This window comes from Schistocerca cancellata, chromosome 11 (assembly GCF_023864275.1).
Source record: "Schistocerca cancellata isolate TAMUIC-IGC-003103 chromosome 11, iqSchCanc2.1, whole genome shotgun sequence".
In the NCBI taxonomy this organism is placed as follows: Eukaryota; Metazoa; Arthropoda; class Insecta; order Orthoptera; family Acrididae; genus Schistocerca; species Schistocerca cancellata.
The window spans coordinates 24,792,025-24,818,454 of NC_064636.1; the positions used below are offsets into that span (position 1 = coordinate 24,792,025).

Here is a 26,430-nt window from a genome sequence, read left to right on the forward strand (position 1 = left end):
AGGCATCTTATCCACACGGCTGTAACAGATCGTACAGCCACGTCTCGATCCCCGAGTCAACAGATGAGGACGTTTGCAAGACAACAACCAACTGCACGAACACTTCGACGACGTTTGCAGCAGCATGGACTATCAGCTTGGGGACCATGGCTGCAGTTACCCTTGACGCTGCATCACAGACAGGAGCGCCTGCAATGGTGTACTTGATGATGAACCTGGGTGCACGAATGGCAAAACGTCATTTTTTCGGAAGAATCCAGGTTCTGTTTACAGCATCACGATGGTCGCATCCGTGTTTGGCGTCATCGCGGTGAACACACATTGGAAGCGTGTATTCGTCATTGCCATACTGGCGTATCACCTGGGTGATGGTTCAGGAGGGTAATACGGAATGCCGTGCTGGTTCCCAATGGCCTCGTATCACTAGCAGTCGGTTACAGGTTCATCATCAAGTACACCATTGCAGGCGCTCCTGTCTGTGATGCAGCGTCAAGGGTAACTGCAGCCATGGTCCCCAAGCTGATAGTCCATGCTGCTGCAAACGTCGTCGAAGTGTTCGTGCAGTTGGTTGTTGTCTTGCAAACGTCCTCATCTGTTGACTCGGGGATCGAGACGTGGCTGTACGATCTGTTACAGCCGTGTGGATAAGATGCCTGTCGTCTCGACTGCTAGTGATACGAGGCCATTGGGAACCAGCACGGCATTCCGTATTACCCTCCTGAACCATCACCCAGGTGATACGCCAGTATGGCAATGACGAATACACGCTTCCAATGTGTGTTCACCGCGATGTCGCCAAACACGGATGCGACCATCGTGATGCTGTAAACAGAACCTGGATTCTTCCGAAAAAATGACGTTTTGCCATTCGTGCACCCGACTGCTAGTGATACGAGGCCATTGGGAACCAGCACGGCATTCCGTATTACCCTCCTGAACCGTCTCGGTCACCTCTCGTTCGCATTGAGGGCACTTTGAACAGTGGACGTTACATTTCAGATGTGTTACGACCCGTGGCTCTACCCTTCATTCAATCCCTGCGAAACCCTAAATTTCAGCAGGATAATGCACGACCGCATGTTGCTGGTCCTGTACGGATCTTTCTGGATACAGAAAATGTTCAACTGCTGCCCTGGCCAGCACATTCACCAGATCTCTCACCAATTGAAAACGTCTGGTCAATGGTGGCCAAGCAACTGGCTCGTCACAATACGCCAGTCACTACTCTCGATGAACTGTGGTATCGTTTTGAAACTGCATGGGCAGCTGTACCTGTACACGCCATCCAAGCTCTGTTTGACTCAATGCCTAGGCGTATCGAGACCGTTATTACGGCCAGAGGTGGTTGTTCTGGTTACTGATTTCTCAGGATCTATGCTCCCAAATTGCGTGAAAATGTAATCACATGTCAGTTCTAGTATAATTTATTTGTCCAATGAATACCTGTTTATCATCAGCATTTCTTATTGGTGTAGCAATTTTAATGGCCAGTAGTGTATCAAAGAAAACAGACTGAGTCCATCCTAATTGCCAACATATACAATAGTGTCTGTCATCTCTGGTTTTAACAGCACCCTACACCATTAGATTTGCGATGCACTTGCACAAGCTCTCTCTCTCTCTCTCTCTCTCGCTCTCGCTCTCGCTCTCGCTCTCTCACATATACACTGCCTTTATCTTCCACTTCATATTTACCATGAATTTCGTAATTTTCATGTTTTATTAATATTTTCTATATGAACATTTCACTAGCATACTTCCAGTACTCACTAGATCTACTTAAAATGGCAAAACAGTTTGGATCCCTTGTCATCCTTGTTGGTTATAGCATGCAACAGATGGAATCCTAGCAAACCCATAGCTCTAGGATAACCAGTATTTCTCTCTTCTTCTGCCACTCCTTTTGTCCTCTGTCTCTGAATCCCAAACCAAATTGTTATTTATGTATAATTATACCATTTTTAGCACTATAATTATCACATTTCATGTTTTTAACAGGTGACCTGAACACACAAATGACTACAAAGTTTAAGTTATGTAAATTTAAAAGAAAAGATTCATGAACCATTTTAAATACTAAATCTAAAATATCTATTCATGTACTCAACCACAGATATGCACAATACTTTAACGCATACTCAGAAATTCTGGGCGTTTTTACTGTATGCTCTTAGTATTTTGAAATAGTGTTTCTGCTGTACAGTCTATGTGTCTATCAGTTTCTAAACATCATCTTTGTCAACGAAGTGTGTCAGTTTATTGTGATGTATAGTGACACAGAAACTAGCCTGTGGTAAACAAGGGTATTCTAAAACAACGGTTTTGTGTGTACATTTAGACTTATGTTTAGGTTTTAGTCAAAGATCCCCACAGTGTCATGTTCCAAATAGTGATTTGTTTCCCTACAGGCAGTGCCTCAGTTTAGCAGAAAATCATAACACAATACACACATCATATTAATACAAATAATCCACCTGATATTGAGGTTTAAATCTTTGAAGCACATTGAGGAAATAAATTAAACAGTGACTGGTAACTGTAAATACATTGTTTCATGTGAATTAATATACTTCCGAATAGTGGCTTCAGAAGTACTGAGGTTAAGGGCTTAGCCAAATCACTCAGCATGCCCTGCATTAGTCTGGATGCAAGTAAACAGAAACCACTGGAAAATGTAAAACAAGGTAAAGGGATGTAGTCGAATTACAGCAGCTAATGCACAAGGAATTAACAGGGGGGAAATGACACACTACTAGTATTGGACAAATTTTGCTGTTTTGGCAGCAACATACCTGACACCGGCCAAACTAGAGAGGATTAAAATGGAGTGCGGTAGTTTATAAAAAAGCTTGTCTGAAAAAGAATGAGGTATATTTACATCACGTAATTATAATTTTGACTACTGGAAAGTCTTTTTTTGAAAGTATTTGTCTGGAGTGTAATCGGATGTGGAAGTGGACCATGGACAACAAATAGCATACATAGGATGAAAACAGTAGTTGTGTAAATGTGGTGCTACAGAAGGGTGCTGAATTAGATGTGTAGATTGGACAACCTATGAAGAGGTATTTGTTTCTCAATTGAAATCCCACAGGAAGTCCTCATGTCCATATTTTCACCGTGTGTCTTTGAATGCGAGGAAACCTTCCTTGTTCAACCAACCATTAATTCACTTGGCTACCTGTCCTGTCCACTTGCAATATATTCGCATTACAGCCATAATTACGTCCACCCCGCCAGTCTGCTCCCTAGCCCATTTTTACTCTTCTATATAATTAGGCTGTAGCCTTTAAGTCCAGTAGTCCAGAAAAAATACACACAAAAGCTCTCCATATAAGAGATAGGACATATCTTTTATGATCACTTAACTCGAAAGAATTCAGAAGAAATGACGTTTATATGAAGTGCCTACAGAACTGAATGACATGTTAATTAGCAACACACACACAATGCTTGTTTCACTATTATTTAAGTTAGATTCTTCTCATGCTGCTCAAAACTGCATCTGCTCAACCATAGGATGCTTACAGCTAGTATATAAAAAGACCTTACTTATCTGTACAAATATATCAGGAGAGACAAAAATTTGTTTCTTTAACTGTGTGGGAAGAAATTTTGTTTAATATGACAGTACCTTATAAATGATTCACTGAAATGTTTATATTGTTATAAATATTTGTAGCTACAAATTGTAAACATGGTCTTTCTGTGTCTCCACACTTCACATCACATGTGACAACTCATCAATCACGTATACAATGAAATAGATGATGATACATGAAATCTTTCGAAATTGCTATTTATATTAACCATAAATTTATCATTGTACCTATAACTACAGATATCACATGCTAATATATCTGAATCACAAACATATCATTAAGAATGCCAACTGTTTGCAGCAAATTTGGAGGTTACAGTTCAAAACCTAGAGTTGTCTTAGCTTTATATAAAAAAGAATAAATCAAAAATAACAAAATCTATGTTGCTATTGTCCTCTTTACTGGCAGGTTCTACTCAATTAATAAATAAGATACAAAGTTGGTGTATCATCTTCATGAGCACGGGGCATGCAACATTTGACACCAGTGCAAGAAAAAGTTTGCACTTCTAAACTCTCATTTGAAAGTTTTGCGTTTTACATCACAGATCATAGTTTTCCTCTAACTCTTACTAGAACATGGTTTTGTTGTTGTTGTGGTCTTCAGTCCTGAGACTGGTTTGATGCAGCTCTCCACGCCATACAGTAAAGCTGCATGCCCTCGGGAAAAATTACGGCCGTAGTTTCACCTTGCTTTCAGCCGTTCGCAGTACCAGCACAGCAAGGCCGTTTTGGTTAATGTTACAAGGCCAGAACAGTCAATCATCCAGACTGTTGTCCCTGCAACTACTGAAAAGGCTGTTGCCCCTCTTCAGGAACCACACGTTTGTCTGGCCTCTCAACAGATACCCCTCCGTTGTGGTTGCACCTACGGTATGGCCATCTGTATCGCTAAGGCACGCAAGCTTCCCCGCCAATGGCAAGGTCCATGGTTCATGGGGGGAACATGGTGGGTTAATGTGTAATGCTTCATACAAACGATGCTACTATATCTATAAACTGTTTTCTTTTTTCGTGTCAAATAGTATAGGCTAGTTTGATTTCACTATGAATGATTTCCAGTGACAGAAACCAGACTTACGAGTAATCTACATCTACATTTATACTCCGCAAGCCAGGCAATTGTGTGTGGCGGAGGGCACTTTACGTGCCACTGTCATTACCTCCCTTTTCTGTTCCAGTCGTGTACGGTTTGCGGGAAGAACAACTGCCGGAAAGAATCCGTGCACACTCAAATCTTCTCTAATTTTACATTCATGATCTCCTCTTGAGGTATAAGTAGGGGGAAGCAATATATTAGATACCTCAGCCAGAAACGCATCCTCTCGAAACCTGGACAGCGAGCTACACCGCGATGCAGGGCGCCTCTCTTGCAGAGTCTGCCACTCGAGTTTGCTGAAGATCTCCGTAATGCTGTCACGCTTACCAAATAACCCTGTGGTGAAATGCGCCGCTCTTCTTTGGATCTTCACTATCTCCTCTATCAACCCGACCTGGTACGGATCCCACACTGATGAGCAATACTCAAGTATAGGTCGAACAAGTGTTTTGTAAGCCACCTCCTTTGTTGATGGACTACATTTTTTAAGGACTCTCCCAATGAATCTCAACCTGGCACCCGCCTTACAAACAATTAATTTTATATGATCATTCCACTTCAAATTGTTCTGCACGCATACTCCCAGATATTTTATAGAAGTAACTGGTACCAGTGTTTGTCCCGCTACCATATAATCATACAGTAAAGGATCCTTCTTTCTATGTGTTTGCAATACATTACATTTGTCTATGTTAAGTGTCATTTGCCACTCCCTGCACCAAGTGCCTATCCGCTGCAGATCTTCCTGCATTTCGCTGCAATTTTCTAATGCTGCAGCTTCTCTGTATACTACAGCATCATCCGCGAAAAGCCGCACGGAACTTCCGACATTATTTACTAGGTCATTTATATATATTGTGAAAAGCAGTGGTCCCATAACATACGATGGTACAGACTTAGAGTTGAACTCAAAACAAGGAAAGACAGTGAGAAGTACCTTTGTAACATACGGTAGTGCTGTGAACAAGACGGGAGGCCATTGCAATACTGCCATGGAACTCAATTGAGATAAAAGTGAAATTTATTATTGTTATTTATTCCAAAACATGTTTCGCCCCTGAACTGATCTTCTCTCCTATCGTACTACTCAGATGACTCCATCCATCTTCCCACAAATGCAAATGCGCATGCGCATGTTCGCTCTATCTCTATCTTTCTGCCTTTCCACATGTAACCGTCTGCTCATTTGCATATGACATCTGTCCAGCATGGACTACAGCTCCATTGCCAGTGCCGCCAACACTGCCAACCGTGCCAGCTGTGACACTTGCACCAGTCAGCTGTGCCGTCACCCTCACTGTTGCTCCATTTCCACATCACCATCACTACATCTGGGTCCAGAAGCAGCTTCCCAGCATCCCCACCTGCTCCAGCAACAACAAACCCTGCAACCTGTGCCATTTCGCGGTCGCCTCCCTCTTTTTATTCGTGCCTTCTAATGGATCGACAGTTCAGGGTACGTGTGGGTTCTGTCCTGTCAGACAGCTTTCGCCATGAGAATGGGGTCCCACAGGGCTCCGTTTCGAGCGTCGCTCTCTTCGCCATAGCGATCGATCCAATAATGGATTGCCTCCCAGCTGATGTATCAGGCTCCCTTTTCGTGGACGATTTTACCATCTACTGCAGTGCGCAGCGTACATGTTTCCTGGAGCGCTGTCTTCAGCGTTGTCTTGACCGTCTTTACTCCTGGAGTGTCGCCAGCGGCTTCTGTTTTTCTGCCGAGAAAATGGTCTGTATCAACTTCTGGCACTACAAAGAGTTTCTCCCACCGTCCTTACATCTCGGTCCTGTTGTGCTCCATTCGTGGAGACAACAAAATTTTTAGGTCTTACATTTGACAGGAAACTTAGCTGGTCTCCACATGTGTCATATTTGGCTGCCCGGTGTACCCGTTCCCTAAATGTCCTCCGTGTTCTCAGTGGTACGTTGTGGGGAGCGGATCCAACCATCCTACTTCACCTATATTGGTCGATCGTCCACTGAAAGCTGGATTATGGGAGCTTTGTGTAGGCCTCTGCACGTCCGTCCATCTTTCGCCGCCTCAACTCTATACAACATCTGGGGTTACGTCTTGCGATCGGAGTGTTCTATACTAGTCCCGTCGAGAGTCTTCATGCTACCGGCGCGTTATACTGCTTTGCCGGTAAGCCTGTCGGCTACTGCAATCCCCGACCACCCGTCTTATCGTTCCTTTTTTGACGACTCTCTCGACTGTCAATACGGGTTTTATGTATCTACCCTGCTACCCCCTGGAGTTCGCTTTCGTTGCCTTCTTCAGCAACTTGATTTTCCACTCCCTGCAACCTTTAGAGTGGGCGAGAGCCAAACGCCACCTTGGCTCCAGGCTCAGGTTCGCATTCACCTTGACCTCGGCTCGCTCCCAAAGGAGGTTACCCCAGCTTCAGAATACCGCTCGCAGTTTGTCGAACTTCGTCCGAAGTTCATTAATACGATCTTCATTTATACAGATGGCTCTAAGACCAATGACGGTGTCGAGTGTTCTTTTATTGTCGGGATGCACAGTTTCAAATACCAGCTCCGTGGCCATTGTTCGGCCTTCACAACTGAGCTATTTGCCCTCTACCAGGCCGTTCTTTACATCCGCCGCCACCGACATTCTGCTTATGTCATCTGCTCCGATTCCCTGAGCGCCATCCAGAGCCTCAGTGATCCGTATCCGGTTCACCCTTTTGTGCGCCAGATCCGTCGCTCTCTTCGGCAGCTGGCAGACGACGGTTCTCCGGTTAGCTTTATGTGGGTCCCTGGCCGTGCCGGTATCCCTGGGAATGAAGCTGCAGATGCTGCGGCCGAGGCTGCGGTTCTCCAGCCTTGGACAGCTTCTCGTCGTGTGCCTTCATCTGATTGTAGCAGGGTCATTTCTCAGCACATTTTATCACTGTGGCATGCCGATTAGTCTCCACTTACTGGAAACAAGCTTCGGGCTTCAAAACCTCTCCCCATGGCTCGGACGACCTCTTCACGCCCTTCTCGGTGGGAGGAGGTCGTTTTGGTCCGGTTACGGATCGGACGCTGCTGGTTCAGCCACCGCCACCTGCTGACGGCTGTGTCAGTGCTGCTCTGCCCGTGTGGGCAATTGCTGACGGTGTGCCACATTTTAACGTCCAGTCCGAATTTTAATACACTGTGCATTGATCTCGGCCTGCCATGTACTCTGGGTGAAATTTTAGCGGATGACCCAGGAGCAGGTGCTCACGTTCTTCGTTTTATCCACTTGACAAACTTGTCTGAGGACATTTGATCATGCTGTTTTCTTTTCATCCCTTGCCTATTAATGTGCCTTTTATAGTGTTGTCCTTTTTAGTTGTTTTTTTAACCTTGTGCCTCGCAATGCATTCATAATTTAGTCTGGGCGCTAATGATCACTATAGTTTTGCGCCCTAAAACCACAAAAAAAAATCCTCTCTCTCTGCACCTCCACACCCTCCATCTCCTTCATCAAGGCAATTTCCAGCACCGCCCCCTTTCGGATGTTGAACTTCGCCCTGACATCTACCCTTCCTTCCAACTGTAACCTGACCTTGTTCCCTCCCCCTATCCACAGCTCGTGGTCTTGCAGTCGCGTTCTCGCTTCCCGAGTGTGGGGTCCCAGGTTCAATTCCCGGCGGGGTCAGGGATTTTCACCTGTCTCGAGATGGCTGGGTGTTTGTGTTGTCCTGAACATTTCATCATCATTCATGAAAGTAGAGAGCTTGGAGTGAGCAAAAGTTGGGAATTTGTACGGGTGCTGATAACCGCGCAGTTAAGGGCCCCACAAACCAATCCATCACCATCATCATCATCATCATCATCATCATCATCATCATCATCATCCCTCCCTCCCTCCCTCCCCCCTCCTCGCCCTTTCTGTCGCAGCTGTATATACTAAAGTAATTTTGAATAGACTATAGGTAGACTTAGACTATGTGCATCTTACAATATATGTTATGAATATAATAGAGGGAAACATTCCACGTGGGAAAAATATATCTAAAAACAAAGATGATGTGACTTACCAAACGAAAGTGCTGGCACGTCGATAGACACATAAACAAACACAAACATACACAGAGAGAGAGAGAGAGAGAGAGAGAGAGAGAGAGAGAGTGTGTGTGTGTGTGTGTGTGTGTGTGTGTGTGTGTCGACGTGCCAGCGCTTTCGTTTGGTAAGTCACATCATCTTTGTTTTTAGATACAATATATGTTGTTACACAGGAAACCTAAATCTCATGAAAATTAAACTTGAACAAAGATACATTACCTAAAAGATGTTTGTTATCTCATGTAAAATAATTTTTTTTTTCAATTATTTTGCAGGTAGAAGCTGAGAGATTGATAAGAACGACAGTGTTTGCGTATAGCTACTGTACCTAATTCATAGGCCTCTGACCACCTTGCACTTCATGTAGTTTTAGTAATGTGTGCTCAGTTCTATTGATATTGCAGATTCATATATTTTATATTATAAAATATAGTTATAATGTACAGTTTTGAAATTTTTATATCGCTTAAATAATGAAGTTGGTAATTAAATTGGCTGATAGTACTGTTTCTGTTTACCAGAATCACTTCACTCCAGACCAGTTTGAAACCAACAGAGCTTGTGGAGTGGTAAAACTTAAACCAAATGCTGTGACAACCATTTTTTGTCATCATAAGCCACCAGTGGGATGTAAAGCTCCTTCTGAGAGAAACCTGTTGGCCCACTAGAGAAACGAACTGAGGATACTGGTAACTGGAAAATAACATTCACTACTTCAGTAGCTTTTTATATGTGTCATGCTGTCACACGCTGCTGAATTGCAGTACTGTGAATATCTTGTGTAACTGCTAATGGTTCACATTTGTTGTTTTGAACAGTAGGACACACAGAATTTCCCTTCACAGCATTATGCTTGCAAACAGTGGGCTTACTTGTATCGTAGAAGTTGTTGTAGTAAATACTTTGTCAATTGAGTACAATAAGCATTTACTTTTTAATAGTTGTTGTAAATACATAGCTTAGAATTTCTTCTTTAGAAATAAGAGATGGAGTTTATCTACATCATTTATTATTTGCTAATGATCAAGTAGTCGTAGCACAATATGGGGAGGATGCTAACTATATGTGCAATCAACTAACAGTAGCATACAAAACTTGGGGTTTGAAGATTAATTACCAAAAAACAGAATACTTGACTAATGATTCAGATGAGCTATACATTGAAGGAAAGAAAATCAAAAAGATAAACACTTTCTGTTATTTGGGATCCATTTTAGAAATGGAGGGTCATTGGGATGCTTAACTCAGTCTTATGGAGCAGGAATGTAATGAGTAGAACTAAAAAATTAATATACAAATCCATATTGGAGAGTGTGGTTCTGTATGGAACGGAGACCTGCACAATTAACATGAAGAACATTAAAAAATTACAAGCTCTAGAGATGGACTTTTGGAGAAGATCGGCTAGAATCTCCAGGAAAGAAAAGATAAGGAACACCGAAGTAATAAGGAGAATGGAAATAAAAGAAAGAATATATGACGTAATGGATAGGAAGAAATTACAGTGGTATGGGCATGTACGACGTATGGAGAAAACCAGAATACCATAATTGATACTGGAGTGGGAACCGGAGGGGAGAAGACGACCTATGACCACCTGGCTCCAAAGTGTCCAGCACACAATGAGGAGAATGGGTGCAGAGGAAGAAGACACACAAGATCAAAACACCTGGAGGAATATTTTGAGAATATAGTTTAAGAACATTAATTGTTTGTATTATAATTTCCAAGTAAATTATTATGTTGGAGATAAGCCTCTGTAATGAAGAAAAGCTCAAAATAATATAATAGAGTTTCTTCTTTCAAAGTTATATTTAATACTCTCATTTAAACTGTTGTATAGTGAAGGTCTGTTAAATTACAGTGCTGTCAGATTTCTTTGGTGCCTTAGCAAAGAGCTAATGATTTTTGTAAACACTGTGGTAGTGTTTATTGGGAATTAAATATAATTGGTCGCCTACAATTTCACTTTAGTATATGGCATTACTTTTACATTTCAGAGTATTAAGAACCCACCTCCAGAATATTTTGGGCTCTTAATACTATGAAATGGAAAAGTAATGACATGGAGAAGAAATAAAAACTTTGAGGTTCGCCGATGACATTGTAATTCTGTCAGAGACAGCAAAGGACTTGGAAGAGCTGTTGAACGGAATGGATGGTGTCTTGAAGGGAGGATATAAGATGAACATCAACAAAAGCAAAACGAGGATAATGGAATGTAGTTGAATTAAGTCAGGTGATGCTGAGGGTATTAGATTAGCAGATGAGACACTTAAAGTGGTAAACGAGTTTTGCTGTTTGAGGAGCAAAATAACTCATGTTGTTCGAAGTAGAGAGGATATAAAATGTAGACTGGGAATGGCAAGGAAAGCGTTTCTGAAGAAGAGAAATTTGTTAATATCGAGTATAGATTTAAGTGTCAGGAAGTCGTTTCTGAAAGTATTTGTATGGAGTGTAGCCATGTATGGAAGTGAAACATGGACGATAAATAGTTTTTGACAAGAAGAGAATAGAAGCTTTCGAAATGTGGTGCTACAGAAGAATGCTGAAGATTAGATGGGTAGATCACATAACTAATGAGAAGGTATTGAATAGGATTGGGGAGAAGAGAAGTTTGTGGCACAACTTGACTAAAAGAAGGGATCAGTTGGTAGGACATGTTCTGAGGCATCTTTATTAGAAGATGCTAGGCTGTTAATGGAAGAGGCCATACCTATGCAATTTGATACAATTGAAATCTCATCCACTTCTCCCTCTGAAATTAGGAAAATAATAAACTTACTTAAAAGCAAAAACTCACATGGAATTGATGGCATTTCCAGCAAAATACTAAAAGCTTGTTCTCAACAGATAAGTCCCCCTGCGGGTCCGGGGTAAGAATAGGCACGAGGTATTCCTGCCTGTCGTACGAGGCGACTAAAAGGAGTTTCAACCGTTTCGGCCTTCCATGTGATGGTCCCCCTTGGGGTTTGACCTCCATTTTTCAAAATTCTACAGAAGTACGAGCCTTTTGGGGAAGGACACCTTACGTGGTGTACCACTGTTCCTAAGTGCACTCAGACCTTGGCACTCAGCATTGCACCGGCGTTGTAACCATACCCACTATTACTCAAATTGGGCCTAAACGCCTTTTGGGTTGTCCAAGTTACGCCCATAGTGCATCTCCATCTGCACCAGCGATCATGATGGACTTTCCATGGCACCAGAAATCCAGCACGGTAGCCAGCCCGTTGTGGTGGGGTCGTCATGTACCCTCTAGGTTGTAGCCCCCTGACAACACAGGGATGGTACTGCCGATACCTGAGCTGCACCCTCCCCACGTCGGCCAAAGAGTAGATGCCAGTCTCCTTGGGGCATCAGGACTCCCGGCATCGGTCATCCTGCCAGGTGGCCCTTGCTGAGGCTGGGTGGCGCCCGTAGGGAGAGCCCCTGGTCGGAGTGGGTGGTATCGGGGCAGACATTTCGCAGATGAAACGTCAACATGTATCAGGTCGCTCTGCGGCCGAGTCTTTTAAAAAGAAAGGTACTGTCTCTGGTTCTGGTTTTCCTGCCCTTTCCCCCTTGGCCACTCCCTGGGAGGAAGGACAGGCCCACCGGCTTGGGGCGAAGTACTTCCCCCGATATTTAGTCTGTTCTCGGACCAATGGGGGGACGTTCGCCACCTCCAAGCCCATGTTCTTTGTCCAGCACATCGAGGACATCTTCGGGGAAATCGAGGCTCTCAGTAAAACGCGTTTGGGGTCCGTTCTTATAAATACCGCCTCTGCCACACAGTCGGCGGCGCTCCAGGCGTGCGACTGACTAGGGGACATCCCAATGTCTATTGTCCCGCATCTGGCACTGAATAGGACGCAGGGGGTTATTTTTCATCGGGACCTCCTGCTACAATCTGATGAGGAGCTCAGGGCCAACCTGGAGCACCGAGGCGTGCATTTCGTCCGGCGAGTCCAGCGCGGCCCCAAAGACCGTCGTATCGACACCGGGGCCTTTATCCTCGCCTTCGAGGGGGACGTTCTCCCGGAGAAGGTAAAGGTGATGCGCTACCGGTGTGACGTGCGACCCTACGTCCCGCCTCCTATGCGCTGTTTTAGGTGTTTGCGCTTTGGGCACATGTCATCACGGTGTGAGGCTGAGCCCCTTTGTGGCGATTGTGGACGTCCTCTTTGTGAGGAACATACATGCACCCTTATTCTGAGGCCAGGAAGAAGTATGACTGCCTCCATCCCATGACGTTGGCAACTTCGTTTGCCCCAGTCATATCCACTCCTTCCACAGTATCCTCACCCCTATCCTGTCCCCCCTCCACCTCCTCACCCCATCCGGGGGCTCTGCCTCCGCCTCCCAAATCCCTCCCTTCCAAATCCTCCTCCCCTGTGGCCCCCACCCCCTCTGCCCCAGGGGCCACCCTTCCTCCTCCTTCTCCCCCCACGCCACCTGAGAAGCGATCCTCTTCTCAGGTGTCCATCGGGGAAACGTTCCGGACCCCGGCTTCCGAGGTCCGGCGTTCCAAAACGGACCCCGCGCGTGAGGACCTTCTTCGGGTCCAGCCCACCATCCCTGTGCCTCCTCGGCCTTCCAAGAAGGCCTCCAAGAAGAAGTCTTTATCCCCCTCTCCACCCCGGCGCGTTTCGACTGACGCTCCATCCGTGAGTCGCTGCTCCCGGCCGTCCTCAGTTTCGCCGGGACGCTCTGCTGCCAGGCGCTCAGCTGGCCTTTCGTCGGCAAATGATGCTGCCCCTCCTACACAACCAGGGACAGCGGCCGCAGCTGGCGACGAGTCGATGGAACCGGATCCGCCTCCCGTCGGTTGTAGCGTTGTTCCCTCGCAACCTGGCCCTCCGCGGCCGTTGAGGTGACCAGCTCTTTTCCCGTCTCGTTTCCCCGACTTTTTGACTAGCGATGGCATTGTTTCATTGGAACATAAGAGGTATTCAATCTCATCGGGAGGAATTACAACTGCTCCTCTGCCTGCACTGTCCGCTCGTCCTTGGACTCCAGGAAACCAAGTTGCGCCCGACTGACCGTATTGCCTTTACCCACTATACCTCGGAGCGGTATGACCTCACCCCTGTGGACGTTATCCCAGCTCATGGTGGGGTCATGTTGCTCATTCGGGACGACGTCTATTACCATCCCATCCCATTGACCACCCCACTCCAAGCAATAGCTGTCCGCATTACTCTTTCTGCTTTTACTTTTTCAGTTTGTACCATCTACACTCCACCGTTGTCTGCTGTTAGTCGGGCTGACATGATGCACCTGATCGTTCAGCTTCCCCCGCCGTTTTTATTGTTTGGCGACTTCAATGCCCATCATCCCCTTTGGGGCTCTCCTGCATCCTGTCCAAGAGGCTCACTCCTGGCAGATGTCTTCAACCATCTCAATCTTGTCTGCCTCAATACCGGCGCCCCGACTTTCCTCTCGGACTCTACTCACACCTACACCCACTTGGACCTCTCGATCTGTTCTACCACTCTTGCCCGTCGGTTCGAGTGGTATGTCCTTTCTGACACCTATTCGAGCGACCACTTCCTCTGTGTCGTTCGTCTCCTGCACCACACCCCATCCCCACGTTCTTCGAGCTGGAACATACTGAAAGCTGACTGGGGACTTCACTCATCCCTGGCGACCTTTCCGGACCACAATTTTCCCAGTTGTGACAGTCAGGTCGAATACCTCACGGCTGTTATCATCCATGCTGCCGAACGTTCCATTCCTCGTACTACTTCTTCACGTCGCGTTTCCGTCCCCTGGTGGAACGAGGCTTGTAGGAACGCTATCCGTGCTCGACGGTGTGCTTTACGCACCTTTCGCCGCCATCCTACGTTGGCGAATTGTATTGAATACAAACGACTCCGAGCGCAATGCCGTAGAGTCATAAAAGACAGCAAAAAAGCTTGTTGGGCCTCTTTCACCAGCTCCTTTAACAGTTTTACTCCCTCTTCCGTCGTTTGGGGTAGCCTGCGCCGGCTGTCTGGCATTAAGGCCCACTCCTCGGTACCTGGCCTGACCTCAGGTAATGCGGTCCTTGTTGATCCTGTGGCTGTCTCCAACGCCTTTGGCCGCTTTTTCGAGGAGGTTTCAAGCTCCGCCCATTACCATCCTGCCTTCCTTCCCAGGAAAGAGGCAGAAGAGGCTCGGCGACCTTCCTTCCACTCGCTGAATCTGGAAACCTATAATGCCCCCTTTACTATGCGGGAACTCGAACGTGCGCTTGCACTGTCCCGGTCCTCTGCTCCGGGGCCGGATGCCATTCACGTTCAGATGCTGGCACACCTTTCTCCGGCGGGCAAAAGCTTCCTTCTTCATACCTACAATCGCGTCTGGACCGAAGGTCAAGTCCCCATGCGTTGGCGTGATGCCGTTGTTGTTCCTATACCCAAACTCGGGAAGGATAGACACCTTCCTTCTAGTTACCGCCCCATTTCTCTTACAAGCTGTGTCTGTAAGGTGATGGAGCGCATGGTTAATGCTCGGTTAGTCTGGATTCTTGAATCTCGACGGCTACTTACTAATGTCCAATGCGGCTTTCGTCGCCGCCGCTCCGCTGTTGACCACCTTGTGACCTTGTCGACATTCATCATGAACAACTTTTTGCGAAGGCGCCAAACGGTAGCCGTGTTCTTCGACTTGGAGAAGGCTTATGACACCTGTTGGAGAGGAGGTATCCTCCGCACTAGGCACAGGTGGGGCCTACGCGGTCGCCTGCCCCTTTTTATTGATTCCTTTTTAACGGATCGAAAGTTTAGGGTACGTGTGGGCTCCGTATTGTCCGACGTCTTCCTCCAGGAGAACGGAGTGCCTCAGGGCTCCGTCTTGAGCGTAGCCCTTTTTGCCATCGCGATCAATCCAATTATGGATTGCATTCCACCTAATGTCTCAGGCTCTCTCTTTGTCGATGACTTCGCGATCTACTGCAGTGCCCAGAGAACATGCCTCCTGGAGCGCTGCCTTCAGCGTTGTCTAGACAGCCTCTACTCGTGGAGCGTGGCAAATGGCTTCTGGTTCTCTGAAGAAAAGACGGTTTGTATCAACTTTTGGCGATATAAAGCGTTCCTTCCGCCATTCTTACATCTCGGTCCCGTTGTTCTCCCATTTGTGGACACAACTAAGTTTCTAGGGCTCACGTTGGACAGGAAACTGTGTTGGTCTCCACATGTCTCTTATTTGGCGGCCCGTTGTACACGTTCCCTTAATGTCCTCAGAGTTCTTAGCGGTTCATCTTGGGGAGCGGATCGCACTGTCCTGCTTCGCTTGTATCGGTCCATAGTCCGATCGAAGCTGGATTATGGGAGCTTCGTCTACTCGTCCGCTCGGCCGTCCCTCTTACGCCGCCTCAACTCCATCCACCATCGGGGGATACGTCTTGCGACCGGAGCCTTCTACACTAGTCCTGTTGAGAGTCTTTATGCTGAAGCTGCCGAGTTACCATTGACCTACCGGCGCAACGTACTGCTGTGTCGGTATGCCTGCCGGCTGTCGTCTATGCCTGACCACCCCTCTTACAAGTCCTTCTTCGCCGATTCTCTCGACCGTCAGTACGGGTTGTATGTGTCTGCCCTGCTGCCCCCCCCCGGAGTCCGCTTCCGTCGCCGGCTTCGACAATTGGATTTTGCCCTCCCTACCACCTTCAGGGAGGGTGAGAGCCCGACATCACCTTGGCTCCAGGCTCCGGTTCATATTTATCTCGACCTCAGCTCACTCCCAAAGGAGGGTACTCCGGCTGCAGTGTATTGCTCACGGTTTGTCGAACTTCGTGCTCGACTTGCCGGTCACACCTTTATTTACACTGATGGCTCCAAAACTGACGATGGTGTCGGCTGTGCCTTTGTCGTCGGGGCCGCCACATTTAAATACCGGCTCCTCGACCAATGTTCCAGCTTTTCGGCCGAGCTTTTTGCTCTCCATCAGGCCGTTCAGTATGCCCGCCGCCACCGCCATTCATCATATGTTCTCTGCTCTGACTCACTCAGTGCTCTTCAGAGCCTTGGAGCTCCCTATCTGGTCCATCCCTTGATTCAACGGATACAGCAGTCCCTCCATTCATTCGCTGATAACGGTGGTTCTGTCAGCTTTCTGTGGGTTCCCGGACATGTAGGAATGCCTGGGAATGAGGCTGCGGATGCTGCAGCCAAGGCTGCAGTCCTCCTGCCTCGGCCAGCCTCCTATTGTGTCCCGTCATCCGACGTTTGTGGGGATGTATGTAAGAGGCTTGTGTCGTTGTGGCGGGATGCTTGGTCATCCCTCCAAGGAAACAAGCTCCGGGCAGTAAAACCGCTACCAACTGCTTGGACAACATCCTCCCGACCATCTCGGCGCGAGGAGGTCCTTCTGACCAGGTTGCGGATTGGGCATTGCCGGTTTAGCCACCTCTACCTGCTCTCCGGTGACCCAGCCCCGCAGTGCCTTTGTGGTCAGGCATTAACAGTGCGCCATGTTTTATTGTCGTGTCCCCGTTTTAGTCAATTTCGTGTTGTCCTGTCCCTGCCATCTACTTTACCGGATGTTTTAGCTGATGACCCTCGAGCAGCTGCTCGTATTCTGCGTTTTATAACTTTAACTGGCTTGTCCAAAGACATTTAATCTTTTTACTTATTTTGTCTGCATCTTTGTCAGGTCCTTCTGGTGTCCCCTCCATCCCCTTGAGTTTTACCAGATTCCATGTGCTCTAACAACAGTGACTGGGCACTAATGACCTCAGCAGTTAAACCCAACAAAAAAAAATCAACAGATAAGTAAGATTCTCAACCACCTGTGTAATAGCTGTCTGGAACAGGGCATTTTCCCTGATAGACTGAAATATGCTATTGTTATACCTTTGCATAAAAAAGGGGATAGATCTGATGTCAACAATTACCGTCCAATCTCCATTCTAACAGCTTTATCCAAAATTTTTGAGAAAGTAAGGTATTCAAGAGTAGCTTCACATATCTGTAAAAATGAAGTACTAACAAAATGTCAGTTTGGTTTCCAGAAAGGTTTTCAACAGAAAATGCCACATATGCTTTCATCAATCAAATTTTGAATTATCTGAATAACCAAACACCACCCATTGGGATTTTTTGTGATCTCTCAAAGGCTTTTGATTGTGTAAATCATGAAATTCTGCTAGACAAGCTCAAGTATTGTGGCTTGAGTGAGACAGTGCACAAATGGTTTAATTCGTACCTAACCAGAAGAGTGCAGAAAGCTGAAATAAGCAGTTCTCATAATATGCAAAGATCAGCACATTCCTCAAACTGGGGAACTATCAAGAATGGGGTTCCACAAGGGTCAGTCTTGGGTCCTTTGTTGTTCTTAATATATATATTAATGACTTGCCATTCTGTATTCATGAAGAAGCAAAGTTAGTTCTTTTTGCTGATGACACAAGTATAGTAATCACACCTGACAAACAAGAATTAACTGATGAAATTGTCAATAATGTCTTTCAGAAAATTACTAAGTGGTTTCTTGTAAACGGACTCTCACTGAATTTTGATAAGACACAGTACATACAGTTCTGTACAGTAAATGGTATGACACCATTAATAAATATAGACCTTAATCAGAAGCATATAGCTAAGGTAGAATATTCAAAATTTTTAGGTGTGTCCATTGATGAGAGATTAAATTGGAAGAAACACATTGATGATCTGCTGAGACGTTTGAGTTCAGCTACTTATGCAATAAGTGTCATTGCAAATTTTGGTGATAAACATCTTAGTAAATTAGCTTCCTATGCCTATTTTCACTCATTGCTTGCATATGGCATCATATTTTGCGGTAATTCATCACTGAGGAATAAAGTATTTATTGCACAAAAGCGTGTAATCAGAATAATAGCTGGAGTCCACCCAAAATCATCCTGCAGACATTTATTTAAGGATCTAGGGATATTCACAGTAGCTTCGCAGTATATATACTCTCTTACAAAATTTGTTATTAACAACCAAACCCAATTCAAAAGTAATAGCAGTGTGCATAAGTACAATACTAGGAGAAAGGATGATCTTCACTATTCAAGATTAAATCTAACTTTGGCTCAGAAAGGGGTGAATTATACTGCCACTAAAGTCTTTGGTCACTTACCAAATAATATCAAAAGTCTGACAGATAACCAACAAGTATTTAAGAAGAAATTAAAAGAATTTCTGAATGACAACTCCTTCTACCCCATAGAAGAATTTTTAGACATAAATTAAGAAAAAAAAGAAAAAGAAAAAAAAACCAAACAAAAAAGTTGTTATATTAACTTAATTATGTTGTTAAATTAATTATGTCATGTATTGGAAAATTTGACTCGTTCCACATCATTACGAAATATCGTATTCGTGATCCGTGGAACTAGTATTAATCTAATCTAATCTAATCTAATCTAATCGAAGGGATCACCAATTTAGTATTGGAGGGCAGTGTGGAGAGTAAAAATCGTAGATGGAGACCAAGAAGGAATACACTAAACAGATTCAGAAGGATGTAGGTTGCAGTAGGTACTGGGAGATGAAGAAGCTTGCACAGGATAGAGTAGCATGGAGATCTGCATCAAACCAGTCTCAGGACTGAAGACAACAACAAAAAGAGCCCACCTGGAATTTTACCACTCATATTGTCACAGATTTGCTTCTCTCCTTTGAAACTAAGATTTTGGCATCTTATGAATCCTTAAATCACATACCACATCCTACTGAGAAACAATTCCAGGCTGCTTGAAAGCATATTATAGTATTAAATACTTTTTCATTTTTGAGGATTGTAATATTGCAAATTTGTGTTCCAGAATGGAGAGCCTTCGAATGTGACCAGTGACATCAGTCCTCCAGAGAACCTGGACGCAACAGGAGATGAAGTCACCACTCTGAAGAACCTAGTACAACAGCTTCGGGCTGAAATTTTAGCTTTGAAGAGAAAACTCAACTTCTCTCAGAAAGGGGGGAGACAAGAGTGTGTTTAGAATAAGACAACTTTCTTGCCAGCCTGCATGGTTTATTTGGTGCAGATCTGTTTGCAGTATTAACAAAGGGGACATGTAAAGGTAGCAAATGGTCAGTGGAATCACTCCAGAAAGGGCTGAGAATTAAGACTAGCTTGTGGTAGTACGTGGTAGAAAATAAATTTCCGTTTCCTTCAGACAGAACCTCGAGATGTTTGCTACAGAATGTACAATTTAGACCTGGTATACTGAGGGAGCTAATGAGTTTTCCTGAAAGTTAAGTTTGACCTCATGCTGCCGGATGAAAAATGTGCTCCTTTCCTCATGGATGAGGGTCGTATCATTCCATCATTGGAATATGATTGGAGCATTAGTTTTTATGCTGGGTGGTATTACCTGAAAATGGAAACAAACAATAGGTTACCATTACACAGGCCATCATTTTCCAGTTCTCATGTCAAAAACATCACTATAAGCATTTAGTGAATCTGAGGCACTCGGTATCGATGTTCACTACATCGTGTCAGATATGGGAGGGCAAAATTAAGCTGTATGGTATTTTGAAAATATGAGGAACCACTTAGTCACCAGGCAATCAGACTTCCTTTCACAAAATGTTGTCGAGGAACGATATCTACCTTGTAATGAGGTACATATAAATCGTGTAAAACAGTTGCTTGAGATAGACAATGGTTTAAGTCTTAAACTTGCACCACAACTGCATGAGAGGTGTTTGATGCCAAACCTTTATCATAAAATGAAAGTTGGCTTGGCTACTGCCCTAATTAACAGCCAGACTGCAGCAGCCATTGAGTATGGTGTCAGGACAGAGAAACTGCAGGAAAATGCTTTAACCACAGCACGGTTTCTCAAGCACGTTCATAAGTGGTTTCGACTCATGACATGTAGAGCTCCAGTTATGGCTCTGAGTCGCTCTGATGAACAAACATACAGTGAGGCTCTCTGTCATCTGGAGGACACTCTGTGTTTATTTGAAAACTTGAAAATTGGCCTGAAGGGTGCCTGGAAACCAGTTCAGTCTTTGTAGTTTTGTCAACTGTAGGTATTTTGGAATTGCAGGACACATTCGTGAATGAGAAGAATTTTAAATTTCTGCTAACAAGTAGATTTGCACAAGATGCTTTAGGAAATCTGTTTTCAATGGTCTTCTTCAAAAATCCAGTATCAGCACCATCAGAACTGAAAACAGCACTGATGATTATTACTCTTTCTTAATTCTTTACTTATACCACTGATAATGAAAATTAAGACAGTAGATTCCTGGCAGAATTAGTGGGGTAATTTGTAAGTGAAGATGGGGATAAGTGTGCCGAGGAAGTTGACGAGCCACTTGTAACATGGTGTGTGATGATGAGCACCAGTCTCTCTACTATTTATGTTGTCACAATGTTAGGCAAGCTACGGAGCGCCATGCACTTTGAGAGGAGAGCCTAATCGCATCCAAAGAAAATCCCTGTACGTCTGTGAACGTGCTTTTACATCTGAAGTCCTTTATAGATGCCTCACTTATTCAGCCACCAAGTGAGGTTTTCAGTGTATTGCAAATGGCAAAGGTTCATTTGAGAAGCAACAAGAAGAAGTTACTCACAAGTGAATTTTTGGTCTCTGATATAGCCACTTCTGTGTTTGCATCAGTGGAGGAGAAAGCAGTTTTCCTATCCTGCCACAGTGTACAGAAGAAAATAATTCACTTTTTTGGCAACAAGAGTACATATGCTTCTAAATGAGGCAAATAAAAGATACCAGGGTGTAGTGACACAGGGCAGTAGAAGCATGGCTATGAGAAAATTATTGCAGAATCTGTGACTTCCAAAATCACGTTTTAGTAAGTAATTTGGAAAATTGACATTCAAACTTCATTAGGTTATCTTTAATATCTTGAGGCACAAAATCTGTGGTAACATTTTCTCTTCAAATAATCTCATTTCTGTTTGACTTACAGAGATTTTTATAAAATTTTTGTTCCATGTTTCTTTCTGAATGTGGGATGTTATTATTATCTCGTGTAATATTTGTTACATTTTGCAAGCAGACTCTGTCCCTGTCAAGGGTTAAGAATGATACATAGATAAATAAAAACTTCATCCTTCAACCTGTGTACATATTAGACATTTGTGCTTTACCATCACCTTTGTTTCTTCCTTGTGCTTCATTTGCTTTCTTTAATTTGTTTCTCTTGGTTTTAATAGGCTTTTATACATACATATGAAGACAGTAACTGTTCTTGAAAGAACAGAATACTGTTGATGACCGTGCAGCTATTCCCTGGATTAAATGATGACTAACTGAAAACCTCAGCTGCCGACAGGTGTTGTTGATATACCTCGATGTGGACAGCTGAAAATGTGTGCCCCAACCAGCACAGTTACTGTCTTCATATATATAGTTAAAGGCTACCCACCTATTGACCTTCATCTGTGTGAATGCGTTGCCCAAACTCATACGGGAATCGCCAAAGCGTGCGCGAGTAATGAGTGAATGGGCAAATGTCTATAAGATACATTACATATGTAGAATTGTGGACAGTTGGGAATGTGAGTCTCACGGGAAGCGTGCAAGAGATAAGTTCCTGCAGTGATGGTTCACAAGTAGGCCACCCTTTTGAAGAATACTTGTTTCAAAACATGGTGAAATTTGAAGGTTATTTCATGTAAATGTCATGCACATTTTGTATTGTAATTGCTATTTTTATTTCTCTTCATAATCTGACAATTTATGTTGAAATCACGAATGTGTGAGCGGAAATGCAGTCAACTGTGGTACATTCTGTAGTTAAAGTTACTGAATGCTCCTGATAGTGAAAATGTAGACAAGTTAACCTATTGCTGTAATATTTTAATATTTATACTGATAAAGTTACACTGCCATTCTGGCTAAGTTTAGGTTAGTCTTAGACAACACTTATTTTAACTACGTGGAATTCCGTGGGTAACTTTTTAGCCATCAAAAAAGTAAATCAGTGGTTAATAAGTAGTTTAAACAAATTGTTCTAGTTCAGTAATGCAGGTTTACTTTGAAATTTTATTTGTATAGACCTGTTAAAAACAGTTTTAATTTAAGTGGATATAAATGCAAAAATAAGATTTCTTCAGGATATTTTTAACAACATGTATTACAAATAATAGTGTACAGATTGTCTTCAAAGTAGAACAATACTTTCAGCAATACTATATAGTAAATACATTCCCTCAAACATTTTCAGATACTAAGTGTAGATGTTCACTTCTGTTATGGACCATTCCCCTTTCTGTTAACAGGTATTGGGTGAGATTTAACTTTTCTGTTGATAAACTGTCTTTACAGTACAAAACTGCATCTTAGCCTTCAGGTCAAAAACCTGTTTCTTTTTTTCCTTTCTTGGACCTGGAAATGCAACTTATTTAAAAAACTTGTCTTATATATCTGCTGTAGTGACTTTTCCAGCATATGGTTTACCTTCATGTAGTGTAATGACAACCATTTATTTGAAAGCCATATTCCAAAACTAATTTAAATTTGGTGACCAAATCCCCCAGCAAACCTAGAACCATGTTCATTATTGGTAGTGCAGAAATGATGTTCACAATTTCCCCATGATCGTGAGCACGCAACTGCTGTTTACACCTAATTCAGCTAATTTCAGGCTACTGTCAGGAGCATCTCTAGGCTCATTATTTTAATTTCAGTGCCTGACCACTGCAGCAAAAGTCCTTATACATTTTCTTGTTTTTGGGTTTATCTTGGTCACAATGGGAAAGGTTGCAGGAACTTGACTTAATGATTCAGTTAAATTTATTCATTTATGGTCTTTTGTCTTTCTACATTTCTGTTACTTAGTTTCCAATCCATTCGAAGAGCAAAAAAAAGTCAGAAGAGCTAACAGGATGGTTTGATGGTAATTTAATTACAAAATAGAAATTTTGGAGATAAAACTGACACTGTAAGGGCATAAAATGAGAAATAGTGAGTGGTACCATAGAAAGTTATCATGACTGGTAAAAAAAATTGACCTTATTGACTGTAAAGTAGTGTTTAAACTCATATTTAGGAGGCTCATGATAGTAAATTGTACTTTGTACAACACAATATATTGTACAAAAAGTAAATTTCATGCTATGCAAGTATCAAATTTATGATCTTTTATTTAGTAACCATTGTTACCTGGAGACTATTATTACAATTGCAACCTGGTTGCTAAAATGAGTTGTATTAAGACAACTACAGTTGTTACTGTTTCCTACATACTCATTTTGATCATAGACGTAGTTTTGTTTGAATACATTTCAAAAATATTGTATTCTCTTGTGCTTTCTTAATGATTCTTATAACGTCATAGAACAATTGCAGACAAAATTTTATAGCATACATCTGACAAAAATAAAAGGCATGCATAATCATATAGGCACGTTTATCGATTCTATTTACTAAGGTAGCGTGCATATATATTTGAATCCAATGCTTTATTTTGTATTAAAAAAAGACATTGGTCGTATTTTTGTAGTACCAAGTAGGAGGAATAAGAAGTCGATACAGAGCTTTAAATTAACGATAGATTTTTCCTTGCACTTACAAAATATTGGTTCCTCTGACCCCTGTGAGTATTTGATGATAATAATAATAATAATAATAATAATAATAATAAAGATTTTATTGTCTTTAGGCCATTACAGCAATTGACGTCCAATGAAGGTACAATTTATAATACAGTGTGATAAGGTATTGACTACTGAAATATTTTAGCTTATATTACAATAAATGTACAGTGGGTCATCTGTTGGATTACTGCATTTTACAGTTGAAGAATTCATTGATATCATAGAATGGGTGGGCAATAAACCATTCATGCAGTCTTTCTTTGATTGTATGTTTAGGAAGATCCTGTAGAACATGTGGCAGCTTATTAAATAGTTTGTGCCCTGTGACTTCATAGCTATTTATTGATTTTGATAATCTGTGGCGAGGCGTGTATATGTGTTTGATGCTTATTGTGTTGTAACAATATACATTTTCTCTACGTTTCACATCTTGTAGTTTGTTCTTCGTAAAGATTAAGACTTGTATATATAGAGGTTTATTACTGTCATAATTTTTTGTTTAGTAAATAAGGGTTTGCAGTGAGCCCTTTGTGAAGAATTTGTAATTATCCTAATGGCTTTCTTCTGCAATAAAATGATGTCATGTATATGACTACAGTTACCCCACAAGATAATGCCATAGGATATTATACTTTGGAAAAATGTAAAAGAAGATAATCTGATGTATGTTTCAGGTACATAATTTCTGAGTTGTCTTAATAAATAAATTACTCTAGATAGCTTACTACTAATATAATTTACATGTTGGCCCCAGGATAACTTTTCATCTAAATAAACTCACAGGAATTTAACAGAACTAGGGTCATCAGATAGTGGCTCGTCTCTTAGGGTGAAGATTATCTGCTGCATTTTATTTTCATTTAGCAGGAAACCATTTGCTCTGAACCAATATGCTGCGTGAGTGAGTGTATTTTCAACACAGGTTTTAAGATCGTTAAGATTGTTACTGATATGAAGAAAAGTCATATTATCTGCATATAATACAGTGATGCATCTAATAAATGAGGGGAGGTCATTAATCATTATCAGAAACAGGAAGGGGCCCAGTACAGATCCCCGGGGCACACCTACTTTTAACATTTCTGTGTTTGACATTTCCTTACCAACACAAACTACCTGTTTACAGTTGTTGAGATAAGCTTTTAATAGTCTGAGACAGTTTCCTTTGATGCCGTAGAATTCTAGTTTCTGTAGTAGGGGTGTGTGCTCGACACAGTCGAAGGCATCGCTTAGGTCACAGAATGAGACCTGAGCAAAGCCTTTGGTCTCAAAAACTTTGAGAATGTAACTGACTACCGTGTCGATTGCGTGGATGGTCGACAGATTCTTCCTAAACCCGTATTGTGTGGCATTAATTATTCCCAGATTCTCAAAGTGAGATGATAATTGTTGGTACGTGATGCATTCTGTTACCTTGGATAATGCGGGTACTATTGAAATAAGCCTGTAACTAGATGGAGAGTCTTTATCTCCCTTTTTGTATACTGGGACGATCCTAGACAGTTTTAACTCATCAGGAAATATCCCTCAAGTAAGCACTTGTTTATGCAATGGGTTAAAGGGTTGTTGTTGTTGTGGTACTCAGTCCTGAGACTGGTTTGATGCAACTCTCCATGTTACTCTATCCTGTGCAAGCTTCATCTCCCGGTACCTACTGCAGCCTACATCCTTCTGAATCTGCTTAGTGTATTCATCTCTTGGTCTCCCTCTACGATTTTTACTCAACACACTGCCCTCCAATACTAAATTGGTGATCCCTTGATGCCTCAGAACATGTCCTACCAACTGACCCCTTCTTCTAGTCAAGTTGTGCCACAAGCTTCTCTTCTCCCCAATTCTATTCAATACCTCCTCATTATTTATGTGATAAACCCATCTAATCTTCAGCATTCTTCTGTAGCACCACATTTCGAAAGCTTCTATTCTCTTCTTGTCTAAGCTATTTATTGTCCATGTTTCACTTCCATACATGGCCACACTCCATACAAATACTTTCAGAAACGACTTCCTGACATTTAAATCTATACTCGATGTTCACAAATTTTTCTTCTTCAGAAACGCTTTCCTTGCCATTGCCAGTCTACGTTTTATATCTTCTCTACTTCGAACATCATCAGTTATTTTGCTCCCCAAATAGCAAAACTCCTTTACTACTTTAAGTGTCTCATTTCCTAATCTAATT

At 43.0% G+C, this 26,430-nt stretch overlaps 1 long non-coding RNA gene across 1 annotated transcript in view; it reads left to right on the plus strand.

Moving 5' to 3' along the window:
- LOC126108131 (uncharacterized) overlaps window positions 1-24,916 on the plus strand; it is a 35,751-nt gene extending 10,835 nt beyond the window's left edge. The window contains exons 2-3 of the long non-coding RNA XR_007523508.1: window positions 9,260-9,427; window positions 19,501-24,916. This is a non-coding gene — a long non-coding RNA (uncharacterized LOC126108131). The remainder of the gene's footprint in view (window positions 1-9,259; window positions 9,428-19,500) is intronic.
- The last annotated feature ends 1,514 nt before the right edge of the window (window positions 24,917-26,430 follow it).